At 39.9% G+C, this 11,639-nt stretch overlaps 2 pseudogenes; both read right to left on the reverse strand.

Annotated features, from left to right (window-relative positions):
* Positions 1-1,376: 1,376 nt before the first annotated feature.
* LOC111964651 (Fc receptor-like protein 5) overlaps positions 1,377-11,639 on the reverse strand; it is a 15,691-nt pseudogene continuing 5,428 nt past the window's right edge.
* On the reverse strand, positions 3,822-9,236 carry LOC139027887 (leukocyte immunoglobulin-like receptor subfamily A member 4; annotated as a pseudogene).

Here is an 11,639-nt window from a genome sequence, read left to right on the forward strand (position 1 = left end):
CTATACTGTATTCATATTAAACACATGAAGAACAGCAGCAGTAACTCTATACTGTATTCTATTAAACACATGAAGAACAGCAGCAGTAACTCTATACTGTATTCATATTAAACACAGAAGAACAGCACAGTAACTCTATACTGTATTCATATTAAACACATGAAGAACAGCAGCAGTAACTCTATACTGTATTCATATTAAACACATGAACAGCAGCAGTAACTCTATACTGTATTCATATTAAACACATGAAGAACAGCAGCAGTAACTCTATACTGTATTCAATTAAACACATGAAGAACAGCAGCAGTAAATCTATACTGTATTCATATTAAACACATGAAGAACAGCAGCAGTAACTCTATACTGTATTCATATTAAACACATGAAGAACAGCAGCAGTAACTCTATACTGTATTCATATTAAACACATGAAGACAGCAGCAGTAACTCTATACTGTATTCATATTAAACACATGAAGAACAGCAGCAGTAACTCTATACTGTATTCATATTAAACACATGAAGAACAGCAGCAGTAACTCTATACTGTATTCATATTAAACACATGAAGAACAGCAGCAGTAACTCTATACTGTATTCATATTAAACACATGAAGAACAGCAGCAGTAACTCTATACTGTATTCATATTAAACACATGAAGAACAGCAGCAGTAACTCTATACTGTATTCATATTAAAACACATGAAGAACAGCAGCAGTAACTCTATACTGTATTCATATTAAACACATGAAGAACAGCAGCAGTAACTCTATACTGTATTCATATTAAACACATGAAAACAGCAGTTAACTTAACTCTATACTGTATTCATATTAAACACATGAAGAACAGCAGCAGTTACTCTATACTGTATTCATATTAAACACATGAAGAACAGCAGTAACTCTATACTGTATTCATATTAAACACATGAAGAACAGCAGTAACTCTATACTGTATTCATATTAAACACATGAAGAACAGCAGCAGTAACTCTATACTGTATTCATACTGAACATAACAAACACTATACAGTACCATTAACATTGTTGTCTGAGGGATTGATCGTGTCGTAGATGTGAGCACCACCTGTTGGTCAAAGAAGAGAGAGACAGGTTAGTTAGGTTGGTTCTCCCTCAACTTGTCTAGGGACAGAGAGTACAGTAACATGTTGTTATACAAAGTGGATGTTGATGAGTCAGTGTATGTGGTTACAGAGAGAGGAGTGATAGAGGTCTGGGCTGAGAGACTGACCATGCTGCGGAAGTGTATACCCAGCATCAGGTGCCTGACTCTGGGTCGATCCTTGGTCCTGTTGGGGGTCCTGGTTGGTTCTCTGGGTCTGGGGATTCCTAGAGGGAGAGATATACTCATGAAGAACTAAGATGATAAGTTACTGAATTAACATAGTTGAGAAACAGGTGTACACACAAGAATATTCTGTTAAAACAGGAAACTGTAATGAGAAATGCATACTATTATATCAGGTATTTAATGTTTTGAACAATTGTAATTACATGAACTACAGAGTTAAATTTGAATAATATAAATCTCACCTTTGCTGTTTTTAAATCGACACAGCAGGACCAGGAGAATGACCAGTAAAACACCAGCAACAACCAGACCCACAACCACTCCTACTAGGACTGATGTAGAGGATCCAGGAGATACGACTAGAGAGAGAACAGCACAACACCATCAGACTCTGAGGTAATATAGGAGTATAGACTGGCCTGTATCTTTTGATCATTTAGTTGAGATTATATTTTCTATGGGAGTACAAATCCAAATGTATGTTAATTAACATAAACACTTAAATAACTAACACACAGATGATGAAAAGTTAACTTGAGATCATAATCGTTTTCTCACCTCTCACTGTCATCCAGCTCTCTGGTGATTCTCCCTTGTTAGGGTATTTGCATTTGTAGAATCCTTCATCTGACTTGGATACTGCAAGGATGGTCATCTCTCCTGTGGTCTCATTCTTGATGAGTACTCCATCTTTGTAGAAATCAGCCTTGATGTTTGAGCTNNTTGTCCAGTATTTGCAGCGCAGAGTCACAGAGTCTCCTTCAGTCACGGGATGGACAGGGCTCTCCAGGATCACATCACCAGCTGTTTAACATAATATATAAATAATACTGAAAATCTGCATACTGGAGTCGTCACCCTCAAAATATGATGATATTGTATTTTATAATAGATGCAATTCAGTTACAGAATTGAACATCCTATTATCATGAAATTTTGTTTTTGTGTGTGAATGTCATACAATAGACGTACCATTCACTGTGATGTTGACAGCATTACTGTACTCTCCTGATCCAGACTCACACCAGTACACTCCACTGTACCATGTGTATGTGGACCTGATGGTACAAGTGGACTCTGTTATTGATCCCCAGTTAGAGACACACCCTGACTCTACTCCTCTCTCTGTGTATCTCATCAGTCTCCATCCAGTAGAGTTCCCCTTCTCCTCACAGCTCAGTGAGAGAGACTTTGATCTAAAGTGTTGAGTTGTGTTGGGACTTATTCTGAGAGACACTGAAGGCTGCAGATCTGAAACAGAGAGACAGAATCAAACCTTTATTTAAATAATATATATTATACACATGAGGGGGACTTAAATATGTTTTAATGCAGTTAGTTACCTCCTGACCAGAGAAACTGAGGTTCACTGTAGAGTGTGTCATAGACTGGGTCTCCTCTCCCAGCTCTACACACATATCCTCCTGTGTGACCAGCAGGACTCAGGGTGTAGAAGCTCTCTGTAGTTCCAGTACTACTGTCAGATAGGGTCTCTACAGAGTATGATGAGTCAGATAGAGAGGGTAACCCAGCTCTGTAGAGAACAGTCCTGTACCAGGAGAACATCCAGCCTGTAGAAGTCTTGTCAACTTCACAGCTCAGAGTCACTGAGTCTCCAGGGTTCAGCCACTGAGGAGAGATACTCAGGACAGCCCTGGGTTTATCTGTAAAGAAGGAAATGCAGGTTTCAAACTTTTAATATCAAAAATATTCTAGGTAACCATGACTCGTATAAGCTTAAATAGACTTACCAGACACAGTCAGTTGTACAGCATCACTGGTCTTGGAGATCTTGTTTCCCTTAACACCCTCACAGGTATATGAGCCACTGTTAGACATGTAGACAGGACTGATTCTGTACTCAGGCTTTGTGTTAAAGGAGATCACTGACTGACTATTCTTATACCATCTGTAGTTCCAGTCAGAGTCTCCTCCTCCCTGTATGTCACATCTCATAGTAACAGTCTCTCCACTGAATATCTGGGTCCAGTTGGGTTGGAGGGTCAGAAAAGCGACAGGTTTCTCTGCACAGCCACAACACAGACAACTAACTGAATTAACAGCTACACAATTTTAAATGTGTGTATTTATCAATAGGTCTACTCATGAATATAGCTTCAAGTTAGCTACAGTTGTTGGGATACAGTAAGCAGACAAAATATTATACCCTACTTTCTATCAATGTAAAATAGCAGCCATTTATCCTAAAACTGTTATAGACTCACCAGTAATGTTTATCTGGACTGGGTCACTGTACAGGGTGTAGTAGACTGGGTCTCCTCTCCCAGCTCTGCACCAGTACTGTCCTCCATCAGAGACACTGACCCAGCTGAGTGTGTAGGAGTATACAGAGGTTGTGGTTACTGGTGTAGAGTCTGGTCTGTGTCTGTACCAATAAAACTTCCATCCAGGAGACTCTACAGTACAGCTCAGTGTCACACTGTCTCCTGTGAATACGTCCTCCTTGTCTGAAGTCAGTGTAGTGGACGGCTGATAATCTGTTGGTATTGCAATAGGTTTGAGTGTAAACATCCAGTGTCCTGATACACTACGACAACAACCTCAACAATTTAGTGATGGAGAATCAATAGTGAACTCACCAGTAACACTGATGGGGAGGAAAACACTGAGTTGACACCTCTGAGGCCGACCTGTCCTCCCCCCAAAACATCTGTACTGACCAGCCTGGTTAGACAGAGTGGTGATGGTTTGACCAGGCGTACTGGATTTGAAGTTGTTGCCTATAAACCAGCTGTACGTCCAGTCTGTGTACATTGATATGTCACACTGCATGCTGACTGTCTCTCCAGAGTAGAGGAGACCCTGAGGAGAGATAGTCACTGAGGTCGTGGGCAGAGCTGTAGAAACACAGTTAAATATTAAGACATATGTAGTCAGAGAACCAATCTTTCTGTAGGTAATACAGTAACTAAATATTAACACACTGACCATGTCTATTTGATTGACTCAATATAAATAGTGTTTGACACACAAGAGAGACACGACAAAGTAACTCACCATTCACAGTGAGGGTAATAACATTACTTGGTTGTGAAGATGTGGGTCTGGATCTTCTCTGTCCCTGACACAAGTAGAGACCCTGGTCAGACTCAGCAGCTCTACTGATGGTGAGGGTGTCTCCTGTTYTAGTGTGTSTGACAYACTGGGATACRWCATTATCAMTCCTGTCTTTGTACCACTGATAGCTCCAGTTACTGTCAGARCCTACTGAACACGTCAGAGTAACTGTCTCTCCAGGGAACACAGGGTTTGGCTCTACAGTCAGTGTAGTTTCAGGCAGAGCTGAGGAAATGCAGAGCAGAATATTAAAACATCTGCATATATGCTTGGTGTTTAAAATAATTGAGCTGTTGCTGTAAAGTTTTGATAAAATAATGTTTTCCGTAGGGTGTATGTTGACTCCATTTAGTTAGAATTTACAGTATGCATGTCTGCATTCAGTAAGATTAACCCACATTGGCTCAGAATTGAGAATGTCCAGATGGAAAATAGCTCACCAGTGACGATGATGGGGAGAGATGAGATGAGATTTGACCACTGGGGCCGTGTTGTCCTTTTCCCCTGACACTGGTACTGACCAGCTTGGTCAGGGAGAGAGATGGTGATGGTTTCACTGGTCTGACTGGAAAACTGTTGGCTGTTTCTGGACCAGAGGTACGTCCAGTCCTTGTAGTCTGTAATGACACACTGCAGAGTGGCTGTCTCTCAAGAATAGAGGGGACCCTGAGGAGAGATACTCACTGAGGCCGTGGGTAGAGCTGTTGAAAGACAATGCAGTCAGTTGTTGATTCATACATAAGATAATAACAAATATTGTGGAATCTTACTATCGTGTTATTGATTCAAAAAAGTTATACACTGAGTGTACAAAACATTAGGAACTTTCCATGACAGACTGACCAGGTAAATCAGGTAAATCCATCCATGTCACCTGTTAAATCCACTTCAATCAGTGTAGATGAAGGGGAGGAGACAAGTTAAAGAAGAATTCAGACAACTGAGACGTGGATTGTTTATGTGTGCCATTCAGAGGGTGAATGGGCAAGACAAAAGATTGAAGTGCCTTTGAACGGGGTATGGTAGTAGGTGCCAGGCGTACCGGTTTGCGTCAAGAACTTCAACGCTCCTGGGTTTTTCACGCTCAACAGATTCAATTGTGTATCAAGAATGGTCCACCACCCTTGGGACATCCTGTCAGGATTTGGCCAGGATTGTTCCGGTTTTGGTCACTAGATGCCCCCATTGTGCTTTTTTGACCCTTTTGTTTTCCCTTGTTTCCAGTTATTATTTGCACCTGTGCCTCATTTCCCTTGAATGTATTTAAACCCTTAGTTTTCCTCAGTTCTTTGCTCTGTGTTTGAATGTTAGCACCCAGCCCCAGCCATGCTGTGAACATTTGTTACTCCTGTTGGATTCCCTTGAGGTACTCTGGTTTTGTTCTCGTTTATTTATTTTTTGATTATTCTTTTGAGGTTTTTTCCCTGCTGTACTTACCACTTTGTGGAATTACCTTGTGACGTGGAGGATATACTTTTTTCTCTTGGAATTACTTTTGACGTTGTGGATTTATATTTTTTGCCTGAAGAACTTTCCTTTTTACTTTATTAAAACACTGTCTCAAGTACTGCTGTGTCTGCCTCATCTTCTGGGTTCTGCCGACTATTAGTGGCTCAGTTTGCTAAGGGACTGTTTCTCACACCGGAGACCTGAGTTCGTAACCGGGTCCTGACACATCCAGCCAACTTGACACACCTGTGGGAAGCATTGGAATCAACATGGGACAGCATCCTTGTGGAACGCTTTTGACACCTTGTAGAGTCCATGCCCCGACAAATTGAGACTCTTTCGAGGGCAAAAAGTGAACGGTTGCAACTCAATATTAGGAAGGTTTTCTTAATGTTTTGTACACTCAGTGTAAATGATTCTAGTTACCCATGTAGATGTTTAAGTGATTAGTTAGACTTGATCAATTGCACAACATCACTGTTTTCAGAGAGCTTGATTCCCTTTACACCCTGACAGGTATTGGAACCACTGTCAGACGTACTGTTGAAGTCGGAAGCTTACATTCACCTAAGACAAATACACTTTAATTCAGTTTTTCACAATTCCTGACAATTAATCCTAGTAAAAATTCCCTGTCTTAGGTCAGTTACGATCACCACTTTATTTTAAGAATGTGAAATGTCAGAATAATAGTAGAGAGAATTATTTCTTTCATCTTTTATTTCTTTCATCACATTCCCAGTGGGTCAGAAGTTTACAAACACTCAATTAGTATTTGGTAGCATTGCCTTTTAAAATTGTTTAATTTGGGTCAAACGTTTCAAGAAGCCTTCCACAAGCTTCTCACAATAAGTTGGGTGAATTTTGGCCCATTCGTCCTGACAGAGCTGGTGTAACTGAGTCAGTTTGTAGGCCTCCTTGCTCGAAAACGCTTTTTAGGTTTTGCCCACAAATTTATGGGATTGAGATCAGGGCTTTGTGATGGCCACTCCAATACCTTGACTTTGTTGTCCTTAAGCCATTTTGCCACAACTTTGGAAGTATGCTTGGGGTCGTTGTCCATTTGGAAGACCCATTTGCGACCAAGCTTTAACTTCCTGACTGATGTCTTGAGATGTTGCTTCAATATATCCACATAATTTTCCTCCTCATGAAGCCATCTATTTTGTGAAGTGCACCAGTCCCTCCTGCAGCAAAGCACCCCCACAACATGATGCTGCCACCCCCYTGCTTCACGGTTGGGATGGTGTTCTTRGGCTTGCAAGCKTCCCCCTTTTTCCTCCAAACATAACGATGGTCATTATYGCCAAACAGTTCTATTTTTGTTTCATCAGACCAGAGGACATTTCTCCAAAAAGTACGATCTTTGTCCCCATGTGTACTTGCAAACCGTAGTCTGGCTTTTTTATGGCTGTTTTGGAGCAGTGGTTTCTTCCTTGCTGAGCGGCCTTTGAGGTTATGTCGATATAGGACTRGTTTTACTGTGGATATAGATACTTTTGTACCTGTTTCCTCCAGCATCTTCACAAGGTCCTTTGCTGTTGTTCTGGGATTGATTTGCACTTTTCGCACCAAAGTACGTTCATCTCTAGGAGACAGAACGCGTCTCCTCCCTGAGCGGTATGACGGCTGCGTGGTCCAATGGTGTTTATACTTGCGTACTATTGTTTGTACAGATGAATGTGGTACCTTCAGGCATTTGGAAACTGCTCCCAAGGATAAACCAGACTTGTGGAGGTCTACAATTTTTTCTTTTTTTTGTGGAGGTCTTGGCTGATTTCTTTTGTTTTCCCATGACGTCAAGCAAAGAGGCACTGAGTTTGAAGGTAGGCCTTGAAATACATCCACAGGGACACCTCCAATTGACTCAAATGTTGTCAATTAGCCTATCAGAAGCTCCTAAAGCCATGACATAATTTCCTGGAATTTTCCATGCTCTTAATAGGGTGTTGGGGCACCACGAGCCACCAGAAAATCTTCAATGTGCCTTGGCACAGATTCTACAAGTGTCTGCAACTTCCTGTGTGGAAGCACCCCATGCCTTCGATATTCTTGCTACTGTTATTATTCACTGTCTTTTTACTGTTGTTTTTTATTTCCTTACTTATCTATTGTTCACCTAATACCTATTTTTTACTTCAAAATTACACTGTTGGTTAGGGCCTGTAAGTAAGCATTTCACTGTAAGGTCTATACCTGTTGTATTCGGCGCACATGACAAATACACTTTGATTTGATTTGACTTTGTATCCTTAATTTATTGAAGTGTTTCCTTTATTTTGACAGTTACATGTAGACTGGACCCTTCTATAACATGCCATTTACATACAAAATCGAGATTTGTTTAAAAAAAATAAAACATCCTAATGAAAGATCAGATTAGCTCTTTCATTCATATCGTCATGACAGGAAAGTCAGATCATGCGATCTTTCATTCCTATCAGTACCTTCATGCTCCATGAGATTATGGTGAGATGCTGCCAGACTGGTCAGATGCTTTTCAGAATGGTGAGATGCTGTCAGACTGGTCAGATGCTTTTCAGAATGGTGAGATGCTGTCAGATTGGTCAGATGTGAAATCATGTGAAACCATGTGGTTTTGGAACACTTCACATGTGATGATATTTCATATGAAGGTTCACATGTTTTTTCATACATTTTCACATGACAAAATAGCCACATGTTTTCAACTTTAAGGAAAGGTTCACTCATTTTGAATGTTAAATTGTTTTTCTGCATCTCTAAATGATGTTCTATCGATTCACTGAGTCATTTCATGTTTTCATGTTTATCTGAGTTGTTGGAGTTCAAGCAGACAAAAATATGGCTGGTATGACTTATCATACTGGCTCCAATACAGGTTTTAGTCTACCTTCATAAACACAACCATCATAACACAATCACCTATCAGTCAAATAAAACATGTACATAAACTATGTTTCCTACCTCTTTACAGATCATACTTTCACAACTGAATGACATTTTCTCATAACATTAATGAACGTGAGGAAGGAAAAGCAGAGACAAAGATGATGAAGCATAAAGAGATGGAGGTTTGATCAAATAAATGAATATCTACTATCATCTTCACCACAGTGTCCACAGTAGATGAGGATACTCAGCACTTCAACAAAGACAAAGAAATTCATCACAATACAGTAGTAATACATAAGTGTATACTACTATAGTAATAGAGTAGTAATATTAACATTAGTGCATTGTGCACATAGACAAACACACAACACTAATACAATGTCAGTACTTACAGAGCAGCACACAGAGCACTGTGTTCTCCATTCTGTCCCACTGACAAGTGACTTTCTCTGAACTACAGTTCTACTGACAAACCCCTCTACTTCCTATATGATGACAGTCTGTTTAGATCACACCTCTTCACCGTCACACAGAAAAATTGAGAGAGGAAATTGAGACATTTACAAAAACTGTTAGAAAAAAGCGTAGTGGTTGATGGCGTGTTCATTTTCTGACCAACTTCTTCTTATGATTGGCTACATGACCTCACACTGGTTCACACCTCTTTATTGGAGGAAAGGAGGATGGAAGGAGAATAGAGATCTGAGATGAGATCAGTTTGGTATCAGAATGTGCAGATGTTAGTTCATTTTTACACCCACCATGCACAGATACATGCCTCCCCTCAAACCTTTGCTATGGTGACTACTGGTATCCCAGCTAGCCTCAGCTTCAGCTTTCCCCTCCATACACACATACACTATTTCTATAGGAGGAACATGTGTCAAAACCACAGTCAGCTAMCTGACTCTTCTCAGGGGTTTGYTGGMTGACTTGTRCATTAGTCAGATGATTCTGAGGGACACTTTTAGTTWGATACTGTCMACATAGATATGTCTTTGTTATTGTGTTGTTTATGGTTGTGTTTGTTTGTTTATGTGATGTGTGTCAGTGTGTCAATTGTTCATTCATTGTGTGTGTGTATGTGTGTGTGTGTTCAGTTTGTTGTTGAATTATAGCACATAATATTTTTTACTGACATGGACAAATAATGAATGCAGTTCAGTGAGAATGGGAATTAAAGTATTACATTTGTCAAATGTTTTCTTAGAATGCATTCATATATACATTTTATTATTGTATCAGTTTTTTTGTCTTTTGTGTTAAAATAAAGACAATTATGTGTTCCTCATTTGCATAAATACACCAGGTATATTAGTAAACATGAATAAAGTAACATAAAGGGGAGGAACATGGCTGCACCCACCAAACACTTGCTCTGTCTACCCTACCTGCACTCACCTGTGTTGTCTGGACTGACTCTTTAATTATTGTTGTTGTCACGTTCTCTTGCATAATTCAACAAGTGTGTCAATAGCAGGATACCCTCAGATTAAACATTTGTCTCTAGATTACACCTATCTAAAAATGTTACATTATTTGCAAGATCAGACATACTATCACTATAGTTTGAGGATTCATTTTCAGAAGTTGCTTTAATTTCAAATCATAATTTCATAACATAATTTCAGCACATCTAATTGTAAAAATGTCAACTGTATTAAATTAGAACTTTTTGTGGAATTGAAAAAAGTTAACACAGATCAAAATGTTACCTATCTTTCTTGTCTTAATTGTTATATAAGTGTTGAGACGGTACATTAAATCCCTGATGAAGCTTTAGCATTCTTATAGATTCAATGGAAAGCCATTGTATCCCATTAAGCCCATTTCATCCATTACCGGAGTGTGTTTGACACATTTCCACGGTTGTAACGTTAACCGGAAAAAATGACAGGCACAAGCACGAGTATGAAAGAGTCTCAGCAGTAAAATGAAAGTAATCAATCCATGGAGATTGAAGTGACAAGTGGAATTTGCACCCCTCAAACTCAGGAAATAGATGACTGGAAAAGACAGATCCTCAGGTGGGTGGGGCATGTATGTTTCTACAGTCACAGACTTCACCATTAGTGAGCACAGTCAGGTAAACATCTGGGGGTTTCTTATCACCACGTACAGGGACAGACATGTAACTGTAACTACTCCACATTCTGGTGGACCACAAGTCTTATTATTGTTTTACCTTTATTTTAGCAGGGAGTCCCATTGAGACCAAGGGCTCTTTTCCAAAGGAACACATGAACACAATTTACAACATTTACAAAATGAAAATGTACAACGTAATAAGAACATACAATACCACAAGCAATTTCAGAAGCAGACACATTCCTCAACAGTGAGGTCCTCCATTAAAACATGAACTGCCCTAGAGTCACCAGATCATCAATGTGCAGAGAGCAGATCATTCCATACACAGACCCCCAAACAACTGAATGCAGATTTCCCTAATTCAATCAAATGTTTTTATGAATCCCTTTTTACATCAGCAGATGTCACAAGAGGGTGCAACAGGTCAGTACCTCAGGAGTAAATGTCAGTTGGCTTTTCATAGCCGAGCATTCAGAGGTCGAGACAGCAGGTGTGGTAGAGAGAGAGTCGAAAACATCAGGTCCGGGACAAGGTAGCACATCCGGTGAACAGGTCAGGGTACACTAGCCACAGGCAGAACAGTTGAAACTGGAGCAGCAGCACAGCCAGGTGGACTGGGATTCAGCCAGGAGTCATCAGGTCAAGTAGTCCTGAGGCATGATTCTAGGGATCAGGTTCTCCGGGAGAGAGAGTGAATTACAGGGAGAATACTTAAATTCACACAGGACACCAGATAAGACAGGAGAATTAAACCAGATATAACATACTGTTAGGAATTTTGTTAATAAATAGTTAAAACAAATTCTAGCTTTAGATAAAACTATAAC

Source organism: Salvelinus sp. IW2-2015, linkage group LG6.1 (assembly GCF_002910315.2).
Source record: "Salvelinus sp. IW2-2015 linkage group LG6.1, ASM291031v2, whole genome shotgun sequence".
NCBI classification, from domain to species: Eukaryota; Metazoa; Chordata; class Actinopteri; order Salmoniformes; family Salmonidae; genus Salvelinus; species Salvelinus sp. IW2-2015.